Below are 21,285 nucleotides of genomic sequence, written 5' to 3' on the forward strand. Positions count from 1 at the left end.
ACCACCCCACGATTTGGGCCGGCCTAGGGATTCCGAGCGTCTAGATGGTACAACCCAACATGGACGACCATGTTGGAAACCTACAAATGTGTGAACCATCCGGTCCAGACATTTTGAAAGCGATTTGGTGCACGTTGGAGATGCCCTAACACCTCATCTCAAACTCCCGCATCCAAAGCCAAGAAGGCTTATTGTCACTAATTTTGTGAGTCGGCTAGCCGTCACATAACAATCCATAATATTTTTTGTCGTGTGTACTCCGAACTAATGAATTCCAGAGAGAACATTATTCTACATGTCCAATAAATACATGTTTTACAAGTCATGTGTATACTTGTATAGTCATCAACTGGATGATAGTTAGGGCACAAGCAACCCCCTCCTATATATGTATATCTTTGATCGCAAAAATTTCTTGGTAGCTTACCAAGCTGGCCGCTTGGTCTATATATATATGTACATCTTGTGTGTGTGTCTATATATATAGGGCCGGACTATTCTGTTACTAGTAACAGAATAATATTTTGTTACCCCTCGGCCCTATAAGGGTGCGGCGTGCCTATAGCCTGCACTGAGAAACTCCCCGACCCACCCCCAACCTAACCCGCCTCCTACCGCAGGAGGCAGCCATCGCGGGCGAGCGAGCGACGGCGGCAGCCGGAGCGAGGGAGCCCGCGACGCCGTGACGGGTCGCTCCTCCGCCGCCGGATCCGTGACCTACTCCGCCGCCTCTTCTCCTCTTTCGTGGATCTCGTCGTGAACAAGCGAGCGCCGGCGGTAGCCTAAGCAAAGGGAGGCCTCGACGGCGTGGAGGGTCGCCGCCGGATCCGACGACACCGTGAAGGTGGTTGCGCCCCCTCCCCCACCAACCAAGCTCCATCCGTCAGGATCAATGGCGCCGCCTGCCAAACTCATCCCAAAACGTCGTCCCCGCTAGCAAGAAGACCACATCACCATCAGTGAGCGGGACGACAGGTTTGTCGGCGTCCGTTTTCAGGTGGTTCCTTCTTTCCCCTACAAATCTTGATGAATTTCCGATTCGAGAAACTTGAATCTGATTCAAAAACAAAGGCTCAGTCCAATGCTCATGTGTGTGCTTGTGTGAGAAAAAGCACGCTAGATCGCTCAGTTCAAACACTAGATGCATGTGATGTCGCACTATAAGTTCATCAGTCCTACTTTAAAAAATCATATACCCGCGTGTTGTTCTGCAAATTCTATGATGCAGAAGCAGATAGTACGTTGCATATTCTTACATCAGTTCATTGGGTCCCTGCCACTTGATACACAATTTTGATGTCGAGGTTACTGTCAATACCTTTATTGTGCTTGCATCAGTTTGAGTATAAAAGGACATAAAGTTATGCATCAGTTCAGGTAGCTTAATAAGTTCACATAAAAGGTTCAACTACCACTACAAGTTATATGTTGAGATTACTAATAGTACATGTCATGTAGATGCATCAGTTCGAACGAGAAAAAGACTGTTGTTGAAAAGATTAAATACACCTACTACACAATAAGTTCAGTGATACAGAAACTGGGAGTACTTCTAATGTAGATGCATCAGTTCCAGTGGAAAACAAAACACATGCATTAGTTTCATAGCTGCCAACTACTCGTAGGTTCAATGTTCAGGTTGTCGGCAGTGCACCAAATGTGCATGCATCAGTTTTAGGGAAAACATAAAAAACATGCATAAGTTCATTAACCCACAGCGATGCATCAGTGCTAACAGTACATCAGTACATTAGTGCTCAACATGTCCATCCATCAGTTCGACTGAAAGTACATCAGGGAGAATAGACAACAAAGTTTAATAACGCCCAGCGTTGCTGTTGGGGAACGTAGTCATTTAAAAAAAATCCTACGCACACGCAAGATCATGGTGATGCATAGCAACGAGAGGGGAGAGTGTTGTCCACGTACCCTCATAGACCAAAATCGGAAGCGTTAGAACAACGCGGTTGATGTAGTCGTACGTCTTCACGGCCCGACCGATCAAGCACCGAAACTATGGCACCTTCGAGTTCTAGCACACGTTCAGCTCGATAACGATCCCCGTACTCCGATCCAACAGAATATCGAGGAAGAGTTCCGTCAGTACGACGGCGTGGTGACGATCTTGATGTTCTACCGTCACAGGGCTTCGCCTAAGCACCGCTACAATATTATCGAGGGCTATGGTGGAGGGGGGCACCGCACACGGCTAAGAGATCAAGAGATCAATTGTTGTGTCTATGGGGTGCCCCCTCCCTCGTATATAAAGGAGTGGAGGAGGGGGCCGGCCAAGGGGGGTGGCGCGCCGTAGGGGGGAATCCAACCCCAACCGGGAGTAGGACTCCCCCCTTTCCTATTAGGAGAGGGAGAGGGAAGGAAGAGGGGGAGGGAAGAAGGAAAGGGGGGTCGGCCCCCCTCCCAATTCGGATTGGGCTTCGGGGGGGCGCCCCCTCCTTTGCTTCTTCTCCCTCCTTTCCACTTTCCACTAAGGCCCGATAAGGCCCATATACCTCCCGGGGGGGGGGTCCGATAACCTCCTGGAGCTCCGATATTGTCCCAATCTCACTCGGAACCTTTCCGGTGTCCAAATATAGTCGTCCAATATATCGATCTTTATGTCTCGACCATTTCGAGACTCCTCGTCATGTCCGTGATCACATCCGGGACTCCGAACAACCTTCGGTACATCAAAACTCATAAACTCATAATAAAACTGTCAATGAAACCTTAAGCGTGTGGGCCCTACGAGTTCGAGAACTATGTAGACATGACCTAGAACTGTGTCCGGTCAATAACCAATAGCGGAACCTGGATGCTCATATTGGCTCCTACATATTCTACGAAGATCTTTATCTGTCAAACCACATAACAACATACGTTGTTCCCTTTGTCATCGGTATGTTACTTGCCCGAGATTCGATCGTCGGTATCTCAATACCTAGTTCAATCTCGTTACCGGCAAGTCTCTTTACTCGTTACGTAATGCATCATTCCGTAACTAACTCATTAGCTACATTGCTTGCAAGGCTAGTGATGTGCATTACCGAGAGGGCCCAGAGATACCTCTCCGACAATCGGAGTGACAAAACCTAATCTCGAAATATGCCAACTCAACATGTACCTTTGGAGACACCTATAGAGCTCCTTTATAATCACCCAGTTACGTTGTGATGTTTGGTAGCACACAAAGTGTTCCTCCGGTAAACGGGAGTTGCATAATCTCATAGTTGTAGGAACTTGTATAAGTCATGAAGAAAGCAATAGCAACATACTAAACGATCAAGCGCTAAGCTAACGGAATGGGTCAAGTCAATCACATCATTCTCCTAATGATGTGATCCCATTAATCAAATGACAACACATGTCTATGGTTAGGAAACATAACCATCTTTGATTAATGAGCTAGTCAAGTAGAGGTATACTAGTGACATTAAGTTTGTCTATGTATTCACACATGTATCATGTTTCCGGTTAATACAATTATAGCATGAATAATAAACATTTATCATGATATGAGGAAATAAATAATAACTTTATCATTGCCTCTTGGGCATATTTCCTTCAGTCTCCCACTTGCACTAGAGTCAATAATCTAGATTACACAGTAATGATTCTAACACCCATGGAGTCTTGGTGTTGATCATGTTTTGCTCGTGGAAGAGGCTTAGTCAACGGGTCTGCAACATTCAGATCTGTATGTATCTTGCAAATCTCTATGTCTCCCACCTGGACTTGGTCCCGGATGGAATTGAAGCGTCTCTTGATGTGCTTGGTCCTCTTGTGAAATCTGGATTCCTTTGCCAAGGCAATTGCACCAGTATTGTCACAGAAGATCTTCATTGGTCCCGATGCACTAGGTATGACACCTAGATCGGAAATGAACTCTTTCATCCAGACTCCTTCATTTGATGCTTCCGAAGCATCTATGTACTCCGCTTCGCATGTAGATCCCGCCACGATGCTTTGTTTAGAACTGCACCAACTGACAGCTCCACCGTTCAATATAAACACGTATCCAGTTTGCGATTTAGAATCGTCCGGATCAGTGTCAAAGCTTGCATAGACGTAACCATTTACTACTAGCTCTTTGTCACCTCCATAAATGAGAAACATATCCTTAGTCCTTTTCAGGTATTTCAGGATATTCTTGACCGTTGTCCAGTGATCCACTCCTGGATTACTTTGGTACATCCCTGCCAAGCTTATTGCTAAGCATACATCAGGTCTGGTACACAACATTGCATACATGATAGAGCCTATGGCTGAAGCATAGGGAACATCTTTCATTTTCTCTCTATCTTCTGATGTGGTCGGGCATTGAGTCTGACTCAACTTCACACCTTGTAATACAGGAAAGAATCCTTTCTTTGCCTGATCCATTTTGAACTTTTTCAAAACTTTATCAAGGTATGTGCTTTGTGAAAGTCCAATCAAGCGTCTTGATCTATCTCTATAGATCTTGATGCCCAATATGTAAGCAGCTTCACCGAGGTCTTTCATCGAAAAAATCCCTTTATGCTATCCAGAAATTCTATATCATTTCCAATTAACAATATGTCATCTACATATAATATCAGAAATGCTACAGAGCTCCCACTCACTTTCTTGTAAATACAAGCTTCTCCAAAAGTATGTATAAAACCATATGCTTTGATCACACTATCAAAGCGTTTATTCCAACTCCGAGAGGCTTGCACCAGTCCATAAATGGATCGCTGGAGCTTGCACACTTTGTTAGCACCTTTTGGATCGACAAACCTTCCGGTTGCATCATATAGACCTCTTCTTCCAGAAATCCATTCAGGAATGCAGTTTTGACATACATTTGCCATATTTCATAATTATAAAATGCGGCAATTGCTAACATGATTCAGACAGACTTAAGCATCGCTACGGGTGAGAAAGTCTCATCGTAGTCAACCCCTTGAACTTGTCGAAAACCTTTCGCAACAAGTCGAGCTTTGTAGATAATTACATTACACCAGCGTCAGTCTTCTTCTTGAAGATCCATTTATTCTCGATGGCTTGCCGGTCATCGCGCAAGTCAACCAAAGTCCATACTTTGTTCTCATACATGGATCCCATCTCAGATTTCATGGCCTCAAGCCATTTTGCGGAATCTAGGCTCATCATGGCTTCCTCATAGTTCGTAGGTTCGCCATGGTCAAGTAACATGACTTCCAGAATATGATTACCGTACCACTCTGGTGCGGATCTTACTCTGATTGACCTACGAGGTTCAGTAGTAACTTGATCTGAAGATTCATGATCAATATCATTAGCTTCCTCACTGATTGGTGTAGTTGTCACAGGAACCGGTTCTTGTGATGAACTACTTTCCAATAAGGGAGCAGGTACAGTTACCTCATCAAGTTCTACTTTCCTCCCACTCACTTCTTTCGAGAGAAACTCCTTCTGTAGAAAGGATCCGAATTTAGCAACAAAAATTTTGCCCTCGGATATGTGATAGAAGGTGTACCCAATAGTCTCTTTTGGGTATCCTATGAAGACACATTTCTCCGATTTGGGTTCGAGCTTATCTGGTTGAAGTTTCTTCACATAAGCGTCGCAGCCCCAAACTTTAAGAAACAACAACTTTGGTTTCTTGCCAAACCACAGTTCATAAGGCGTTGTCTCAACGGATTTTGATGGTTCCCTATTTAACGTGAATGCGGCCGTCTCTAAAGCATAACCCCAAAATGATAGCGGTAAATCAGTAAGAGACATCATAGATCGCACCATATATAGTAAAGTACAATTACGACGTTCAGACACACCATTTCGTTGTGGTGTTCCGGGTGGCGTGAGTTGCGAAACTATTCTGCATTGCTTCAAATGTAAACCAAACTCGTAACTCAAATATTCTCCTCCACGATCAGACCGTAGAAACTTTATCTTCTTGTTACGATGATTTTCCACTTCACTCTGAAATTCTTTGAACTTTTCAAATGTTTCAGACTTGTGTTTCATCAAGTAGATATACCCATATCTGCTCAAATCATCCGTGAAGGTGAGAAAATAACGATACCCGCCGCGAGCCTCAATATTCATTGGACCACATACATTAATATGTATGATTTCCAACAAATCAGTTGCTCGCTCCATAGTTTCGGAGAAAGGCGTTTTAGTCATCTTGCCCATGATGCATGGTTCGCAAGTACCAAGTGATTCATAATCAAGTGATTCCAGAAGTCCATCAGTATGGAGTTGCTTCATGCGCTTTACACCAATATGACCCAAATGGCAGTGCCACAAATAAGTTGCACTATCATTATCAACTCCGCATCTTTTGTCTTCAACGTTATGAATATGTGTATCACCACTATCGAGATTTAATAAAAATAGACCACTCTTCAAGGGTGCATGACCATAAAAAATATTACTCATATAAATAGAACAAACATTATTCTTAGATTTAAATGAATAACCGTCTCGCATCAAACAAGATCCAGATATAATGTTCATGCTTAACGCTGGCACCAAATAACAATTATTCAGGTCTAAAACTAATCCCGAAGGTAGATGTAGAGGTAGCGTGCCGACCACGATCACATCGACTTTGGAACCATTTCCCACGCGCATCGTCACCTCGTCCTTAGCCAATCTTCGCTTAATCCGTAGTCCCTGTTTCGAGTTGCAAATATTAGCAACAGAACCAGTATCCCCAGGTGCTACTGCGAGCATTAGTAAGGTACACATCAATAACATGTATATCACATATACCTTTGTTCACCTTGCCATCCTTCTTATCCGCCAAATACTTGGGGCAGTTCCGCTTCCAGTGACCAGTCTGCTTGCAGTAGAAGCACTCAGTTTTAGGCTTAGGTCCAGACTTGGGTTTCTTCTCTTGAGCAACAACTTGTTTGATGTTCTTCTTGAAGTTCCCTTTCTTCTTCCCTTTACCCTTTTTCTTGAAACTGGTGGTCTTATTGACCATCAACACTTGATGCTCTTTCTTGATTTCTACCTCCGCAGCTTTTAGCATTGCGAAGAGCTCGGGAATAGTCTTGTCCATCCCTTGCATATTATAGTTCATCACGAAGCTCTTGTAGCTTGGTGGTAGTGATTGAAGAATTCTGTCAATGACACTATCATCAGGAAGATTAACTCCCAGTTGAATCAAGTGATTATTATACCCAGACATTTTGAGTATATGTTCACTGACAGAACTATTCTCCTCCATCTTACAGCTATAGAACTTATTGGAGACTTCATATCTCTCAATCCAGGCATTTGCTTGAAATATTGACTTCAACTCCTGGAACATCTCATGTGCTCCATGAAGTTGAAAACGTCGTTGAAGACCCGGTTCCAAGCCGTAAAACATGGCACACTGAACTATCGAGTAGTCATTGGCTTTGCTCTGCCAGACGTTCTTAACGTCGTCAGTCGCATCTGCAGCAGGCCTGGCATCCAGCGGTGCTTCCAGGACGTAATTCTTCTGTGCAACAATGAGGATAATCCTCAAGTTACGGACCCAGTCCGTGTAATTGCTACCATCATCTTTCAACTTAGCTTTCTCAAGGAACACATTAAAATTCAACGGAACAATAGCACGAGCCATCTATCTACAACAAACATAGACAAGCAAAATACTATCAGGTACTAAGTTCATGATAAATTTAAGTTCAATTAATCATATTACTAAAGAACTCCCACTTAGACAGACATCTCTCTAGTCATCTAAGTGATCACGTGATCCAAATCAACTAAACCATGTCCGATCATCACGTGAGATGGAGTAGTTTCAATGGTGAACATCACTATGTTGATCATATCTACTATATGATTCACGTTCGACCTTTCGGTCTCCGTGTTCCGAGGCCATATTTGTATATGCTAGGCTCGTCAAGTTTAACCTGAGTATTCCGCGTGTGCAACTATTTTGCACCCATTGTATTTGAACGTAGAGCCTATCACACCCGATCATCACGTGGTGTCTCAACATGAAGAACTTTCACAACGGTGCATACTCAGGGAGAACACTTCTTGATAATTAGTGAGAGATCATCTTAAAATGCTACCGTCAATCAAAGCAAGATAAGATGCATAAAGGATAAACATCACATGCAATCAATATAAGTGATATGATATGGCCATCATCATCTTGTGCTTGTGATCTCCATCCCCAAAGCACCGTCATGATCACCATCGTCACAGGCGTGACACCTTGATCTCCATCGTAGCATCATTGTCGTTACGCCAAGTATTGCTTCTACGACTATCGCTACCACTTAGTGATAAAGTAAAGTAATTACAGGGCGTTTGCATTTCATACAATAAAGCGACAACCATATGGCTCCTGCCAGTTGGCGATAACTTCGGTTACAAAACATGATCATCTCATACAATAAAATATAGCATCACGTCTTGACCATATCACATCACAACATGCCCTGCAAAAACAAGTTAGACGACCTCTACTTTGTTGTTGCAAATTTTACGTGGCTGCTACGGGCTGAGCAAGAACCGTTCTTACCTATGCATCAAAACCACAACGATAGTTCGTCAAGTTAGTGATGTTTTAACCTTCGCAAGGACCGGGCATAGCCACACTCGGTTCAACTAAAGTTGGAGAAACAGGCACCCGCTAGTCACCTGTGTGCAAAGCACGGCGGTAAAACCAGTCTCGCGAAAGTGTACGCGTAATGTCGGTCCGGGCCGCTTCATCCAACAATACCGCTGAACCAAAGTATGACATGCTGCTAAGCAGTATGACTTGTATCGCCCACAACTCACTTGTGTTCTACTCGTGCATATAACATCTACGCATAAAACCAGGCTCGGATGCCACTGTTGGGGAACGTAGTAATTTCAAAAAAATTCCTACGCACACGCAAGAACATGGTGATGCATAGCAACGAGAGGGGAGAGTGTTGTCCACGTACCCTCGTAGACCGAAAGCAGAAGCGTTAGAAAAATGCGGTTGATGTAGTCGTACGTCTTCACGGCCCGACCGATCAAGCACCAAAACTACGGCACCTCCGAGTTCTAGCACACGTTCAGCTCAATGACGATCCCCGTACTCCGATCCAGCAGAATGTCGGGGAAGAGTTTCGTCAGCACGATGACATGGTGATGATCTTGATGTTCTACCATCGCAGGGCTTCGCCTAAGCACCGCTACAATATTATCGAGGACTATGGTGGAGGGGGGCACCACACACAGCTAAGAGATCAAGAGATCAATTGTTGTGTCTATGGGGTGCCCCCCTCCCCCGTATATAAAGGAGTGGAGGAGGGGGCCGGCCAAGGGGGGTGGCGCGCCCTAGGGGGGGAGTCCAACCCCAACCGGGAGTAGGACTCCCCCCTTTCCTATTAGGAGAGGGAGAGGGAAGGAAGAGGGGGGAGGGAAGAAGGAAAGGGCGGGCCGGCCCCCCTCCCACTTCGGATTGGGCTTGGGGGGCGCGCCCCCTCCTTTGCTTCTTCTCCCTCCTTTCCACTAAGGCCCAGTAAGGCCCATATACCTCCCGGGGGGTTCCGATAACCTCCCGGAGCTCCGGTATTGTCCCAATCTCACCCGAAACCTTTCTGGTGTCCAAATATAGTCGTCCAATATATCGATCTTTATGTCTCGACCATTTCGAGACTCCTCGTCATGTCCGTGATCACATCCGGGACTCCGAACAATCTTCGGTATATCAAAACTCATAAACTCATAATAAAACTATCAACGAAACCTTAAGCGTGCGGACCCTACGGGTTCGAGAACTATGTAGACATGACCTAGAACTGTTTCCGGTCAATAACCAATAGCGGAACCTGGATGCTCATATTGGCTCCTACATATTCTACGAAGATCTTTATCTGTCAAACCGCATAACAACATACGTTGTTCCCTTTGTCATTGGTATGTTACTTGCCCGAGATTCGATCGTCGGTATCTTAATACCTAGTTCAATCTCGTTACCGGCAAGTCTCTTTACTCGTTACGTAATGCATCATTCCATAACTAACTCATTAGCTACATTGGTTGCAAGGCTTATAGTGATGTGGATTACCGAGAGGGCCCAGAGATACCTCTCCGCAATCGGAGTGACAAAACCTAATCTCGAAATACGCCAACTCAACATGTACCTTTCGAGACACCTGTAGAGCTCCTTTATAATCACCCAGTTATGTTGTGATGTCTGGTAGCACACAAAGTGTTCCTTCGGTAAACGGGAGTTGCATAATCTCATAGTTGTAGGAACTTGTATAAGTCATGAAGAAAGCAATAGCAACATATTAAACGATCAAGTGCTAAGCTAACGGAATGGGTCAAGTCAATCACATCATTCTCCTAATGATGTGATCCCATTAATCAAATGACAACACATGTGTCGTGGAATTGTCACGTCAGATGTCCTAGTGAAAGGACTTAGTCATGGAGCCATCGCAAGTAGGAAGCTTGAAGGGGTTAATCAGGACAAGAGACATGAGAGGTTTATTCTAGTTCGGCCCTTACGATGAAGGTAAAAGCCTACGTTTAGTTGTGATTGGGATTATGTATGTCTCGATGACCAGGAAGCAGAATCGCTTGACCTAGCTCTCGAGTTGTTGTTTCGTACGCTGAACCACCTCCGGGTCGTCCCTTTATATACAGAGGTTGACGCCCAGCGGCTCTACAGAGTCCCGGCCGGCTTATAGATCGTATCCGGCTCGGTCTCTTAATCTTTCTTGCCTTACAGGGCGGTTTAACACTACGGGCCTTAGGTCACCTCTGGGCCGTTGGGCCTTTACTAAGCCGCTGTCTTCAAGCTTGAGCTTCTGTCTCCAAGAATGCTTGTAAGTATAACCCGGCTCCTTTTGGCGGGTCATACTAGTAGTTATATCCCCAACATTAGGCCCCAGGCTGATTTGAACCAGTTCATGTCAGTCTTCAATACTTAAGAAAAAGTTCTCCGCCTCTCATTTAAGAAGATACATGTGACCCGCCATGATGTCATCCTTCAAGTTTGTGGTAACCCGCCATGACGTCACCTATCATAAATGTATGCTTTGTCCAACACATCTCAACGGATCTTTATCTTAATGACCATCCGAAAATCGAGGCGCCTTTGTAGTTGGATAATTATATTTTTCAGCCTCCTCGTTCGTCGCGCCCACTTCACAGGTTTTTCTTTATAAATAGACCTGACTAGGTCTTTCTTCATTCTTCCCTTTCCTCGTCTTCTTCCTCTCGCCCCTACCGTTGCTCGAGCTCCGCCGCCACCGCAGCGCACCTTTGTCTCCGTCGACTTTGGCCGCTGCATCAACTTGAATCCGTCCAGAGAACGGCGGCGCCCCTCCACAATAGATCTACCGCTGTAAGTTTTCCCCTTTCTGCATCTTAGATCCATGCTAGGGTTAGCGAGTTCCTCTGTACAGTTCGTAGTTCATCTCAGTTTTTCGTGTTTTTTCTGTCATGGCTTCTTTTGATCCAATAGTAGCATAGATCTCATGCGGTAGCCGTTCCACATCCATTTTAGGCACTAGCAGATCCTCTTTCTTTGTAAAGAATCCTCATTAGAATGCATGAACTCCTCTATACCATGTTTCTAGGTCTAGAAATTTTTCTTTTCTGAACCTTGGTTTGATCCAAAATAATTATGGTAAACTGTGGAACTTGTTTGTCCTGCACTTAGGAAAAATCCATAACTTGTTAGACTTGCTAGTCATGGCGGCTCTGACTGCCAGTTTACGTAAGTGATAATCTGAACTTCTCCTGTTTAGTTGAAATAACATTGATGGCTTTAACACACTTATGGCGGCTTACGTAACCCGGATGGAAATATCCTTATACCATTAGGCCCCTTCATAAGTCGCCATAATTCATTCTAGCAATATTTTCCCTGCCCGGCTTAAATTTGAACCAACCTTATTTACCTTGCATTTAGGCTTTCAAACGTAATGGCACCCAAGGCACCTACCACTTGCAATTGGGTGAAATCCATTATCACTGACAACACTTTAGATGACTTCGTCAAGACCGGGTATCTGCCCAAGAAAGAAGTCATGCCTTACCGTGCTCCTCACCCGGACGAAGAAATCCCTCAACCCAAAGACGAAGAGGTGGTTGTCTTCACTGATCATATGAACCTGGGCTTCACGCCTCCTGGTTCAGAAATTTTCAGAGACGTGCTGAAGTTTTTTGACCTTCACCCACAAGACATTGGGCCCAATTCAGTGTCTAATATCTGCAATTTCCAAGTGTTCAGTGAGGTTTATCTTGGTGAAGAACCCAATTTACTGCTTTTCAGAGAGTTGTTCTACTTGAACCGCCAGACAGAGTGTGCCAGTGGTCAGAGCTTGGAACTTGGTGGGATTTCCATTCAGCGCCGCAGGGATGCACTTTTCCCGTATGCCAACCCGCCAAGCCATCCAAAGGATTGGAATATGATGTGGTTCTACTGCAAAGATACCTCCCCGGCAGACGAGAATCCTCTGCCCGACTTTCGTGCCCTCTGTCTTGACACCAATCATCATTTGCCAGACAAAATTACTTCCGCAGAGCGCAGATCCCTCTCTCCTACTATAGCCAAGATCAAAGCATTGTTGGGGAACGAGTTGACGGGCATTGATCTGGTTCGAGTCTGGCTTGCCTGGCGGGTTATCCCATTAAGCCGCCGCACCGTCTTAATGTGTGAATACACTAGCGCCGAGAATGCCCCCCTGCACCACAGCTCTGTTGACCTACCTGCTCATGTTGTTGATGACATGAACAAATCTCTTCTCAACGAGACTCTGGCGGATTGTGGCAGAGTGGGTCTCGCTCCATTCTGCAAAGACAACCCGGCTCCAAAGGTAGAAACACCCATATAAAAATGTTTACCTTATTTTCTTAATGCTTCATCCATATTCACAATATACTTAATCCTTGCAGGCGGGTGACAAATTTTGGAAAGTTAAATATGATCATGAAGCGGCTAAGAAAGCCAGGAAAGAAAAGAGAGCCGTCAGGAAAGAAGCTGCCCAAAGGAAGGGCAGGAAAGCTACTGCTTCCGACTTGCTTCGGTTGTCAGACTCTTCTGAGTCAGAGGTAGCCCTTGACTCCCTTAGCTTATTCTTTAATCATCTTATTGACACTGATCATCAGCAGGAGGACACTGGGACAAGCTGTAGCAAGGCTGACGAGGTAACTATCCTTTCCTCTGACTCCGAGCCTTTGCCAAGACAGAAAATCCGCAGTGTGACCCAGAAAGTAAGATTTTCTCATCCTCTAGCTCATCACGATCCTCAATTTCTTTTGAAGCGGCAAATTCATGAGAGCCAGAGGCAGACCCGGACCAGCAAGGACGGGGAGCTCTCCTCCGGCTTACCAAATACTCCAAGGAAACGCCAAAACGAGGTTACCTCTATTTTAACTAAATTTTACCCCTTGGCGGGTCTCTTTCATCAACCACTCAATTCCTCTGACTCGGATTATCAGGATACTTCCCCTCCCTCCGGCGAGTCATTGCAATCCAATCTGCCGACTTTCAAGACTATACCAGGGTATAACAAACCACTCACTTTTTGTAGTGATTGTAATCTTACTTCTGTATTAATCTTTTGATTTGAATGCAGTGTTTAGGTTAAACCCAGCAAGAGGGGTAGAAAGAATAAACCGGCTGATGAGAGAGTCGCCACTGATGAGAGAGTCGCCACTGATGAGCCGGCTCTTGAAACAACCGTGCCGGAGTCAAGCACTCATGAACCGCCACCTGAACCAGCACAAGATGTGTCACCTCCTACTGACCTGCCTACTAACCAAGGTGCTTCTGGGTCAGAAAACCCTCAACCTCCAAGCCCAACCCGGATAGCTGAACCTTCCAATATAGATGTTGAAATTACGGGAACTGGCCATGCTGGCCCGGGGAGGCCAACCGTACTGGCAAAATGCTCCGCCAAGGAAGAACTTCTGGACCAGCGCCGAGTCAAGATGGATGTCACAAATTACACTCATATGAGTATTGGAGATATCTTCTCTGGTTATATGAGCCAAGTGCACAACAGCCGGACCCTCGAGATTGACATGGTGAAGCAAATGCATCATAAATTCGAGGTATAACTTGTTTTATCTTGTTCCTTATCCTTCAGTATATTAGCCACCAAGTCTGCTGCTTAAGACACTTATGCTGTAGACTTAGAAACAAATTTGACAATATAACAAAAGAATAAACTTTCGGCTTACCATGTAGTCCCCAAGGGGCGGCTTAACCAATATGGTTGAGCCGACTCTTTATAAAGAGTCTTATAAATCTTTTAAACAACGATATGCATTAGCCCCCAAGTGCCAAGTGTTATTGTTTACAAAATGCTTGGGACTTACTTTATATGAATCACCATATGATGAACCGTCATAAAAAAAGAAAAACTCTGCAAGACATTAGCCCCCAACTGCCAAGTATGTTGCTGGCAAAATACTTGGTACTTAAATACTGCATAAATAACTTACTTGATTTTATGTTTGCACATGCTACCACGAGTCAACTTGAATCGGAAGTGACCAATTTGAAGAGCCGCCTTGAATTTGAAGATTCAGAACTTGAGAAGGCCAACAGTAAGTTCGAGTTTAGTGTTTCTGAACAGGATAATCTGAAGAAAGACTTTGAGACTGAGAAGAAAGCCTGGGCCGATGAGAAGACCGCATTGATAAGCCGGGCTGAAAAAGCAGAAGCGGCTCTTGAAGAAGTCACCTAAGAAATGTCCGGGTTAAAACGCCATATTTCACAAATGGTCGCAGCCATCTTCAGTAAGTCGCCTTACCGTTGTGTTCATATCTTAAGCCGGGCAATAGAGTATGTGCCAGAAGTTAACCTTTTTGAGTATGCTTTGTACAGGCCCCAGAAGCACAAATTTAAACCACAACATGCTGACGAAGTTAAAGGCTGTGTATACCTTGGTGGAACAATTGTACACCGGGTCACAACATACCCTTTGTTTCGGTGGCCTTATCCAATGAAGTGCCAACCCTCCTACCACGGGTCTTGAGTAAGCTGTCAGTTCTTCCGCAACGAATCAATGAATTGAGACGGTCAGCTGCAAGAGCCGGAGCGGTAAATGCTCTAAGCCGGGCTAAAGCCTGGCTACCTGAACTAGACCCGGAAGATGTCGCCATTGGTTATCCAAATCTCAAGGAAGATGGCACGTCATTTGAAGAGGCGGATTTCCTTGCCTGTGTCAAAGAGGTACGCCCCGTGGCGACTCTGATAGTCGCTGAAGTGGATTATACCAAGTACCAGGCATGTTATGATGAACAAAATCAAAGGATTCCAACACCTGAATATGACGTGACCAGTCTGATTCCCCCAATTCGTAAGCATACCTTTGCTCCTGAAGTTGACCCGGCCGGTCTTGTTGATGATGAAGCAGAATTTAAAGCCTTAAAGAACATTGACTGGTCATCATCAACCTTCCAGGAAAAGGAGCAGAGTGGAAGCGCGGAGAGGGCTAACCCGGATGCTTCCGGCCAATCTTGAAGGTGAAGCTATCATGGCGGGTCAATACCTGGTGTAAAAAACAATGCAAACTATTTGGGCTTAATGAGTCCTGTAATAGGATAGAGATAACTCTGTTGTGGCCATGCCATCGTGCATGTTTTGATGCTTAACATTTTTAAGCCGCCTTGTTATATTCGTGCACACAGTTTATCGTTTCTAAAAAAACTATCCTTCAAACAAACGGCTTAGGCAGGTCAAAAATGTGAGCAAAAATAATCATAGATTAGCTGGTTGAAAAAACACAACTATAATAAAAAATTTCCACTGGCCCCACCGGTTCATATGACCTGGCCGGTAATGATTAAGATCCAATATTTGAATACCCAGAAAGTACCACGATGCTTATGGGTCGGCGACTTATCAGTCAATATGGAACCGGGCTACAGACATCATATTTACAATTGTAAGCCTCAAGAAAAAATCTTAAGTCAAATAATGGGGCTTCCAAAGAAAAGCTTTAAACCACAAATAGAAATAACAATTGCAAGGCTGCTGATTCGAATACGATCAGTGAACCGTCCCAGAGGGGTTTAAGCTAGGATTCGAATACAATCATGTAGCCCCCAATGGCTTTGGCATTGCGCCGATCAAGAGGGTACCAACAACTGTGTTCTCTTTGGTTCGAATACGACCTATGTTTGAACAGGAAGCCCCCTAATGATCTTGAGAGTTTTTTAATGACTCTGATTCGAATACAATCAAAGTCGGTTCCCAAATGAGGTTAAGCTATGATTCGGATACGATCAAGAAGCCCTCAAGTGAGCTCGGCAGTGTGCCAATCAAAAGGGTATCGACAACTATGTTCTCTTTGGTTCGAATATGACCTATGTTTGAACAGGAAGCCCCCTAGTGATCATAATTTTGAACAGCTAGATTCGAATACGATCGTATGCCGGGTCAGAATGGGCTAAGCCGGGTCAACTATGACCCGCCCCCGAGCGATCATGTGAGAAAATGATGACAATTATAATGACAAAGTTACCTTGTGAGAAGGGAAAAAAGGACAGAGGTCCTGCTTTATTATTCATCATAATATATACATTGGCAAAATATATACATCCATGGAGCCTATGGCTCAAGTGTAGTAGGGCCGGAGATGAGCAATATTCCACGGCCTCCGGGTCTCCTCCTCCGACTTACATGAGTCTTTGTGCTCTCGAACGTCAATAAGGTAATATGACCCGTTGTTCAAGTTCTTGCTGACCACAAAATGGCCCTTCCCAAGGTGGGGATAACTTGTGAGCATCAGTTTGATCCTGGATGAGCCGTAGCACTAAATCACCTTCCTGAAAAGATCTGGACTTAACTCGGCGGCTATGGTAACTGCGCAAGTCCTGTTGATAAATCGCCGAGCGAGCTGCTACCAAGTCCCGATGTTCATCTAACAGATCAAGAGCATCCTGGCATGCTTGTTCATTGTATTCCTCCACATAAGCCGCCACACGAGGTGAATCATGACGGATGTCACTAGGGAGAACCGCCTCAGCTCCGTAGACCATGAAGAAAGGCGTATAACCCGTAGATCTGTTAGGAGTAGTGTTGATGCTCCATAACACAGAAGGTAACTCCTCAACCCAACAACCCGGCGTCCGCTTCAAGGGGACAAAAAGCCGGGGCTTAATGCCTTTCAGGATCTCTTGATTAGCTCGCTCGGCTTGACCATAGGACTGTGGGTGAGCCACTGATGAAACATCAAGCCGGATATGCTCACGTTGACAAAACTCCTCCATGGCGCCTTTAGACAGATTAGTGCCATTGTCAGTTATAATGCTATGTGGAAAACCAAAACGAAATATCACCTTCTTCATGAATTGAACCGCCGTGGCTGCATCACACTTACTGACCGGCTCTGCCTCGACCCACTTTGTAAACTTATCAACTGCCACCAAAAGGTGAGTCTTTTTATCTTTGGATCTCTTGAAAGGCCCAACCATGTCAAGCCCCCAGACTGCAAACGGCCAAGTAATTGGAATCATCCTCAACTCTTGAGCCGGCACATGAGCTCGTCTTGAGAACTTCTGACAACCATCACATTTACTGACCAGATCCTCTGCGTCTGCATGAGCCGTTAGCCAATAAAGCCGATGACGAAAAGCCTTAGCCACAAGAGATTTTGACCCGGCGTGATGACCGCAATCCCCTTCATGAATCTCACGTAGAATTTCTTGGCCTTCGTCAGGAGAGATGCAACACTGAAAAGCCCCTGTAACACTGCAATGATGTAACTCGCCATTGATAATCGTCATGGACTTAGACCACCGGGTTATCTGCCTGGCCAAGGTTTCATCCTCAGGCAACTCGCCCCGGGTCATATAAGCCAGATACGGCACCGTCCAATCTGGGATGACATGAAGAGCCGCCACCAACTGCGCTTCAGGGTCAGGGACAGCCAAATCTTCCTCTGTTGGTAGCTTGACAGAAGGGTTATGCAAAACATCCAAGAAAGTGTTAGGCGGCACTGGCTTACGCTGAGATCCCAGTCGGCTTAACCATCAGCTGTCTTGTTCTTTCTACGGTCAATGTGCTCCACCTGATAACCTTTGAAGTGTTCCGCAATTGCATCAACCTCCCGGTGATAAGCCGCCATGAGCGGATCCTTTGAATCCCACTTGCCTGATACTTGCTGGGCCACTAGATCTGAGTCGCCGAAGCACCTTACCCGGCTTAAATTCATCTCTTTAGCCATCCGGAGACCATGGAGCAAGGCTTCATACTCAGCTGCATTGTTAGTACAAGGAAACATCAACCGGAGTACATAACAAAACTTATCGCCCCGAGGGGAAGCCAAAATAACTCCAGCCCCCGAGCCTTCCAATTGCCTAGACCCATCAAAATGAATTGTCCAATAGGTATTGTCCGGCTTTTCCTCAGGGGTCTGCAACTCTGTCTAGTCATTGATGAAATCCACCAGCGCTTGAGACTTAATAGCCGTGCGTGGCACATATTTTACACCATGAGGCCCAAGCTCAATGGCCCATTTGGCGACTCGCCCTGTGGCCTCTCTGTTCGGAATAATATCCCCCAAGGGGGCAGAACTAACCACAGTGATGGGATGGCCCAAGAAGTATTGCTTAAGCTTCCGGCTGGCCATAAACACCCCATAGACAAGCTTCTGTCAGTGCGGATATCGCTGCTTGGACTCAATCAATACCTCACTGATGTAGTAAACCGGCCGCTGAACCGGGTGCTCCTTGCCAGCCTCCTTGCGTTCCACCACAATAGCCACATTGACAGCGCGTGTGTTAGCAGCTACATATAAGAGCAAGGGCTCCTTGTCAATGGGAGCAGCAAGAACCGGTGGCTCAACCAATTGTCTCTTCAGATCTTCAAAAGTAGTATTAGCAGCATCATTCCAAGTAAAGCTATCCGTCTTCTTCATCATCTGATACATCGGCATAGCCTTCTCCCCTAACCGGCTTATGAACCAGCTTAAGGCGGCGATACGACCTGCCAAACGCTGGACATCGTTAATACAAGCCAGTTTGGCCAGGGAGGTGATGGCTTTGATGTTCTCCAGGTTAGCTTCGATGCCTCTGTTGGAAACCAGAAAACCCAAAAGCTTGCCTGCAGGTACACCAAAAACACACTTGGCCAGGTTAAGCACCATCTTGTAAACCCGGAGATTATCAAAGGTTTCCTTGAGATCATCGATCAAGGTCTCTTTCTCTCTGGACTTAACCACTATGTCATCCATGTAAGCATGAACATTGCATACGATCTGATTATGAAGACAATTCTGTACGCATCGCTGGTAAGTCGCCTGGGCACTCTTGCGCCCAAAAGGCATTGAAACATAGCAGAAGGCTCCAAACGGAGTGATGAACACCATCTTCTCCTGGTCCTTAACAGCCATCTTGATCTGATGATAACCAGAGTAAGCATCCAAAAAGCTCAAACGCTCACAACCCGCCGCAGCATCGATGATCTGATCAATACGAGGGAGAGCAAAAGGATCAGCAGGACAAGCCTTGTTTAAGTCCGTGTAATCCACACACATACGCCAAGTGCCATTTTTCTTGAGAACGAGCATCGGGTTAGCCAGCCACTCTAGATGAAACACCTCAATGCTGAACCCAGCCGCCAAGAGCTGGGCCATGTCCTCACCTATAGCTTTCCTTCTCTCCTCATTAAACCGCCGAAGAAATTGCTTGACTGGCTTAAACTTTGGATCAATATTAAGAGTGTGATCAGCGAGTTCTCTCGGTACACCCGACATGTTAGATGGCTTCCATGCAAAAATGCCCCTATTCTCATGGATGAACTCGATGAGCGCGCCTTCCTATTTGGATCCAAATTGGCGCTGATACTGAACTGCTTGGATGAATTGCCTGGGACAAAATCGACAAGCTTAGTCTCCTCCGCCGACTGAAATTTCATGACCGGCTCATGCTCTGTAGTTGGCTTCTTCAAAGATGTCATATCCGCCGGGTCAACATTGTCCTTTTTGAACTTTAACTCTTCCGTAGCGCAGGCCGACTCAGCATAAGCCGTGTCACCTTCTTCAGATTCTAGAGCCACCTTGCGGCTCCCGTGCACCGTAATGGTTCCCTTATAACCCAGCATCTTGAGCTGCAAGTACACATAACACGGCCGTGCCATGAACTTGGCATAAGCCGGCCGCCCAAACAGAGCATGATATGGGCTCTTGATCTGAACTACTTCAAATGTTAATTTCTCGGCTCTGGAATCATATTCATCCCCAAATGCCACCTCCAACTCTATCTTGCCGACCGGATACGTCAACTTACCAGGTACAACTCCATGGAAAATAGTGTTGGACTTCTTAAGGCTCTTATCAGTCATCCACATGCGACGAAAGGTCTCATAATAGAGAATATTGATGTTGTTGCCTCCATCCATCAACACCTTGGTGAACTTGTATCCACCCACTTGAGGGGTACGACCAAAGCTAAGTGACCCGGATTGTCAACCCGGGGAGGGTGATCCTCTCTACTCCATATGATAGGCTGTTCAGACCACCTCAAATAACGAGGAATTGCCGGCTCAACTGCATTCACGGCCCTCTTATGAAGCTTCTGGTCCCGTTTACACAAGCTGGTGGTAAACACATGATATTTCCCACTGTTTAGCTGCTTTGGATTGTTCTGGTATCCACCTTGTTGCTGCTGCTGACTGCCCTGGCCGGCCTGTTGGTTATATCCACCTTGGTTTCCCTGGGAATTTTGAAAATTGGGATTTGACCCGCCGCTCGGGCCATGAAAGCCGCCACCACCTGAGCCGCCCGAGCCATTGTTACCATCAAACATGTTGGAATTCTTGAACGCCTTCATAATCGTGCAATCCTTCCACAAATGTGTGGCTGGCTTCTCCTTAGAACCGTGTCTCGGGCAAGGTTCATTCAACAACTGCTCAAGTGTGGGTCCTAACCCACCGGATTGAGGAGGTGGCCTTCCCTTGCGCTGCTGGTTATGACCCTGCGCATTGGTGTTACCACAAAATCCAAACTACCATCAGCCTTACGTTTGTTACCTCCTTGATTTGCCGGGTTGTGCTGAGAGCCCTTGCCGTTGCCGTTCCTCTTTCCCTTTCCTGCCTTCTCATCATCAGACTCGGGATCCTTGGTACTATCAGAATCGGCATACTTGACCAGAGCTGCCATCAGCGTGCCCATATCATTGCAATCACATTTGAGCCACCCCAGCTTTTGTTTCAAAGGTAAGAAATGACAATTCTTCTCCAACATTAAGACTGTAGAGCCGGCATCCATCTTATCAGATGAATGTATTATGGCCTTAACCCGGCCTACCCAATGGGTTGTAGACTCACCCTCTTCCTGCTTACAATTCGTCAGATCCACGATCGACATGGGCTGTTTGCACATG

The sequence above is a fragment of the Triticum dicoccoides genome, chromosome 4B (assembly GCF_002162155.2).
Source record: "Triticum dicoccoides isolate Atlit2015 ecotype Zavitan chromosome 4B, WEW_v2.0, whole genome shotgun sequence".
NCBI lineage: Eukaryota > Viridiplantae > Streptophyta > Magnoliopsida > Poales > Poaceae > Triticum > Triticum dicoccoides.